Source organism: Hordeum vulgare, chromosome 2H (assembly GCF_904849725.1).
Source record: "Hordeum vulgare subsp. vulgare chromosome 2H, MorexV3_pseudomolecules_assembly, whole genome shotgun sequence".
NCBI lineage: Eukaryota > Viridiplantae > Streptophyta > Magnoliopsida > Poales > Poaceae > Hordeum > Hordeum vulgare.
The window spans coordinates 491,937,480-491,943,747 of record NC_058519.1 but is presented as its reverse complement, the minus strand read 5'-3'; positions in this window follow the sequence as shown (position 1 = coordinate 491,943,747).

The window sequence follows — 6,268 nt, the reverse complement described above, 5'->3', positions numbered from 1 at the left end:
CCCAACGAGGAGCAGAAGGAAATGATAAGTAGTTTCAGCAAGGTATTCTCTGCAAGTGAAGTGAGTAACAATGATAGATAGTTTGGTAGCAAGATAATTTGTAAGAAGTGACAAGTAATAATTGTAGAAAGTGTGCAGCAAGATAGCCCAATCCTTTCTATAGCAAAGGACATGCCTAAAAGTACTCTTATATGAAGAAAGCGCTCCCGAGGACATATGAGAATCTCTATCTAGTCATGTTCATCAAGTTGGGTTGATTCACGTTCGTTACTTTGATAATGTGATATGTGGGTGGACCGATGCTAAGTTGATGTTCTTACTTGAACAATAAACCCATTTATGATTAACCCCTCTCGCAAGAATCTGCGACTACGAAAGAAGAATTAATATCAATCTAACAATAGCATGAAACGTGTGGATCCAAATCACTCCCTTATGAAATAACGCACAAAGTAGGATTTAAGCTTCTATCAGTATAGCAACCCATCATCTAGTTATTACTCCACAATGCCTTCCCTTAGGCCGATAATATGGTGAAGTGACATGTAGTCAACATTCACATCACACCACTAAGAGAACGAACAACATATACATCATCAAGATATTGAACGCATAATAACTTCACATGATTATTTATAACAAGACACCTCCCATGTCTTCAGGAACAAAAGTAACTACTCACACATAATTAACATGTTCAAGATTAGAGGTATAATAATGATGATTAAGGATTTGAACATAAGATCTTCCACCAAGTAAACTACCTAGCATCTATTACAAGATGTAATCAACACTACTAGTAACCCACATGTACCAATCTAAGGTTTTGAGACAAGGTTGAGTACAAGAGATGAAATAGGGTTTGAGATGAGATGGTTCTAGACAAGATGTTGATGAAGATTGGTCCTCCCATAAGGAGGAAGCGTTGGTGATGACGATGGCTTCGATTCCCCCCACGAGAGGGAAGTTTCCCCGACAGAATCTCTCTGCTGGAGAGCAAAAGGGCCTCTGTCTAGGTTTCTGCCTCGAGACGGCCGTGCTTCGTCCCGAAATTATCCTCTTTAATTTTTCTAGGTCAAAACACGCCTTATAGGAGAAGAGGGGGGCCGGGGCATTTGCATGGGCCCCACAAGCTAACAGGATGCACCAAGGGGGGTGGGCAGGCCTTGTTGGCTTGTGTCCAGCAGGTGGCCCCCCTCTCATGTATTTTGGGCCCAATAATTCTCATATATTCCATAAAAATTATCTATGAATTTTCACGTCATTTGGAGTCCAGTCAATTTTCACCCTTTTTCTTGGTTTTCACGTCGGGAATTCCAGTTTTCGGCAATTTCCTTCTTTCTGATGTACCTTGTAAATTCAGGGAGAAAAGGCATAATTATTGTATGGTAAAGTGGAATAATGACCAAGAAATTTAGAAATATCAATAGGAAATCATGATGTAAAATGGACGTATCAGTGCCAAGTAAAGCCTTTGGGATGATTTGAATGGTAAGTAGAATTGATACAGTGCAAAAACAGAAACTTTTATGTAAAGTATAGAACTTATTCGATTTTACAAGAATGTATTCCTGATTCTCACTTTTGACACAGTATTTCTATACAAATCCCTCAGGTGATCACTACAGATTGTTCTATTTTAGACAGATTCTGTTTTTTGCTTGCATATTTGCTTGTTTTGATGATGCTGTAGATTATATCGGGGGGTGTACGTCATGGAGAAGTTAGAATATAGTACCTTATACATTATTAAATATGAATCAATTTTTAATAGTACCTAATGTTTATGGTTCGCCTGCCCTACTGATGGATCTCACGAAGGTTTCTGTTGAGTTTTGCATGTTGAACTTTTCAAGTTTTGGGTGTTATCACGATGGATGAAGGAATAAGGTGCGGCAAAATCCTAAGCTTGGATATGCCCAACGAACCCGAAGTCAAATTCTAGGAAGAGTCAAGCATCTAATCTTGGGGATAACCCGGAAGGCATCCCCTCATTCGTCTCAATCCATCGGTATGTCACTTGGAGCTACATTTTTATTCATCACATCGTATGAGTTTTGCTTGGAGCATCATGTATTTTAGGTTGCTTTAGTTTTTGTATTCCACAATCATTTTCTGTTGGACAAACCCATTTGAGAGAGTGAAAGTGCGTTATATCGACTAGAGGGGGGCGAATAGGCGATTTTTACAATTTCATCACTGAGGAAATTCCTAGTGAGAAAGTCCTCAGTTATGAACCGAGTGTAGCAGAAAAAGTAAAAAGTTAGAAGTGCAAAAACGTCTACAACAAAGTACTCAGCGTGATTTCAGAGAATCGGTTTGCACAGGTCACAAGTACAGGATAAACAGGTGAAGAATAACTCGGGTGAAGAATTTGAGGTGAGGAATTCAGAGAAAGTCTTCATTCAAATTCTTCAAACAGTACAGATGAAAGTATTCAACATGCAATTGATGAAATGAGAGTGTTGAGGAAATAGAACCAGTAGCTCGATGAAGACAATTGTTGATGACCTAGTTCCAACTACTGTGACAGTTGTACATCTGGTTTGGAGCGGCTTGGTATTGAAACCAAAGGACACACAGTCCTGGGACACATGGTCCATATCGTATTCTCCATGAGCTAAGGACACACAGTCCTCGCCCAACACTCATGGTAAGTCTTCAGGGAAGACTTCCAAACCCTCACAAACTCGGTCACCAGGCGATCCACAATTGACTGCTGGATGCTCTAGACCATGATGCCTAGCCGTCTGGAGGATGCACAGTCCTCAAAGGTAACAAGCGTCGGTTCCACATAGGAAATAACTTATTCAGTGATGCTCAATCACTTGGGTTCTGGTTTGAGTTTGGTGTTTGGGGTATTTATTCACTTGATGATTTTCACTCAGAGGTTCTGAGGAATTTGGGTTGCTATAAATGACTAGTGTGAGTTTCTCTTGGAGTAGCCAACCAGCTAGTGGTTGTGGGGGGCGGCTATTTATAGCCTGGGAGCATCCCGACATGATTTGACATAAATGTCCTTTAATAATATGACCGTTGGGTGGATAAGATCTGGGACAGGTGGCGCATGGTGCGGCAACGGTCGGAACTTTCAATTGTGAAAGTCCTCATGTCTCTCATGTTCCTCACTTTGAGGATTTGGTAGATGTAGGTTTGGGTTGACCATCATGATGAAATTCGTTCCATAGTTTTACCTCGAACCCCTTTAACAGTACGGTGTTCCTATGACTCAAGTATAAAGAAAATGAAACAGAAAGAGTAATTCTTCAAGATTCAAAGTCTTCAGAGTGTTTTCTTCAGGACACACCGAATTCCTCATCTTCAATATTTTCATGAGGAATATCAATTTCTTTGCAATTTCTTCGCGATCAAAGTCTTCAAGGAATCACCAAAGTCTTCACCCGAAGACATTCATTTTTAGTGGTCGATACTCATGGAATAACTCAAACTTCTCAGCGACTTATAGAGCCTGTGTATACTTACAAACATATCGGTCTCTTAACCTATAAGTCATCAAACCACCAAAATCACTAAGGGGCACTAGATGCACTTACAATCTCCCCCTTTTTGGTGGTTGATGACAAATAGGTTAAGTTTTCAACGGGGATAATAATATGAAATGTAAGTACTGAGTTTGAGGAATTTGAAGGTAAGATACACAGAAACTCCCCGTGAAGATGTGCATATTTTGAGGAATTTGCTTTGAGCAGAAAATGCACATTGATGATATATATCATGGAGACCCCCCCTGTATCTTGTAGTTCATGCATGCATTTAACATATAGTATGAGGAATTTAAAATGCATGATGAAAAATGGTGTCTCAGGAATTTCAGCATGCATGCATTAATTAACTTGAGGAATAAGCATGCGAGCAAAAACGTTCAAAAGTGTCAGAGCACCATCGGCCTTAAGTTACAAATCATTACATAAAAAACTGTTGGAAATATTCCCTAGAGGCAATGATAAAATAGTTATTATTATATTTCCTGTTTCAAGATAATCGTTTATTATCCATGCTACAATTGTATTGAATGAAAGCATAGATACATGTGTGGATATATAGACAAAACAATGTCCCTAGTAAGCCTCTAGTTGGCTAGCCAGTTGATCAAGGATGGTTAAGGTTTTCTGACCATATGCAAGTGTTGTCACTTGATAACTAGATCACATCATTAGGAGAATGATGTGATGGACGAGATCCAAACTATGAACGTAGCATATGATCATGTCATTTGTTGCTATTGTTTTCTGCGTGTCAAGTATTCATTCCTATGACCATGAGATCATGTAACTCACTGACACCGGAGGAATACCTTGTGTGTATCAAACGTCACAACATTACTGGGTGACTATAAAGGTGCTCTACAGGTATCTCCGAAGGTGTCCGTTGAGTTAGCATGGATCAAGACTGGGATTTTTCACTCCGTGTGACGGAGAGGTATCTCGGGGCCCACTCGGCAATACAAAATCACATATAAGCCTTGCAAGCAATGTGAGTTAGGTGTTAGTCATGGGATCTTGTATTACGGACGAGCAAAGAGACTTGCCGGTAACGAGATTGAAATAGGTATAGAGATACCAACGATCAAATCTCACGCAAGTAACATGCCGAAGGACAAAGGGAATGTTATACGGGATTATATGAATCCTTGGCATAGAGGTTCAACCGATAAGATCTTCGTAGAATATGCAGGATCCAATATGGACATCCAGGTCCCGCTATTGGATATTGGCCAAGGAGTGTCTCGGGTCATGTCTGCATAGTTCTCGAACCCGCATGGTCTGCACACTTAAGGTTCGGTGACATTTTAGTATAGTTGAGCTATATGTGTTGGTGACCGAAGGTTGTTCGAAGTCCCGGATGAGATCACAAACGTCACAAGGGTTTCCGGAATGGTCCAGAAATGAAGATTGATATATAAGATGGTTTCATTTGGTCACCAGAAAGATTTTGGGCATTACCGGGAGTGCCGAATGGGTTCCGGATATTCATCGAGAGGGGCCCACCCACCCGGGAGTGAGCCCAATAGCACTAGGGTGGCGCACCAGCCCTTAGTGGGCTGGTGAGGCCAGCCCAAGTGGGCTATGGCGTCACAAGAAGAAAAAACCAAAGGAAAGAAAAAAAGGAAAGAGGGAGGTGGGAAGGAAGGAGTGGACTCCTCCCCCAAACCGAATTGGGGTGGGAGTCCACCTCCTCCTCTAGGCCGGCGCCCTTGGGGCTCCCTTGAGCCCCAAGGCTAGCCCCTCCCCTCCTCCTATATATATTGGTGGTTTTAGGGGTTTTGAGACACAACTTTGCCACGTGCAACTCAAACCTATACCTCGTAGTTCTTCCTCTAGATCGGATTTCTGCGGAGCTCGGGCGGAGCCCTGCAGGAATAGATCATCACCATCACTAGCGCGCCGTTCATGCTGCGAGAGAACTCATCTACTTCCCCGTCTCTCTTGCTGGATCAAGAAGGCGGAGATCGTCATCGAGCTATACGTGTGCTGAACGCGGAGGTGCCGTCCGTTCGACGCTAGATCAAAACGGATCATGGGACGACGGTGATTTGAATCACGAAGCTGTACCACTACATGAACCGCGTTTCTTAAAGCTTCCCGCTTAGCAATCTACAATGGTATGTGGATCTGATATCCCTCTCGTAGATGAACATCACCATGATAGGTCTTCATGTGCGTAGGAATTTTTTTGTTTCCCATGCAACGTTCCCCAACAGTGGCATCATGAGCTAGGTTCAAGCGTAGATGTAATCTCGAGTAGAACTCAAAAGTTTTTGTGGGTGTTGATGTTCGATTTGCTGCCCTCCTTAGTCTTTTCTCGATTCAGCGGTATTGTTGGATTGAAGCGGCCCGGACCGACATTACTCGTACGCTTACGAGAGACTGGTTTCATCGACCAACATGCAACTCGTTGCATAAAGATAACTGGCGGGTGTCGGTTTCTTCAACTTTAGTTGAATTGGATTTGACCGAGGTGGTCCTTAGAGAGAGGTTAAATAGCAATTTGCACATCTCCGATGTGGTTTTTGCGTAAGTAAGATACGATCAACTAGATACCCATAGCAGCCACGTAAAACATGCAACAACAAATTAGAGGACGTCTAACTTGTTTTTGCAGGGTATGCTTGTTATGTTATATGGCCAAAGACATGATGTGATATATTGGATGTATGAGATGATCATGTTGTAATAGTTAATATCGACTTGCACGTCGATGCTACGGCAACCGGCAGGAGCCATAGGGTTGTCTTTAAACTAACGTT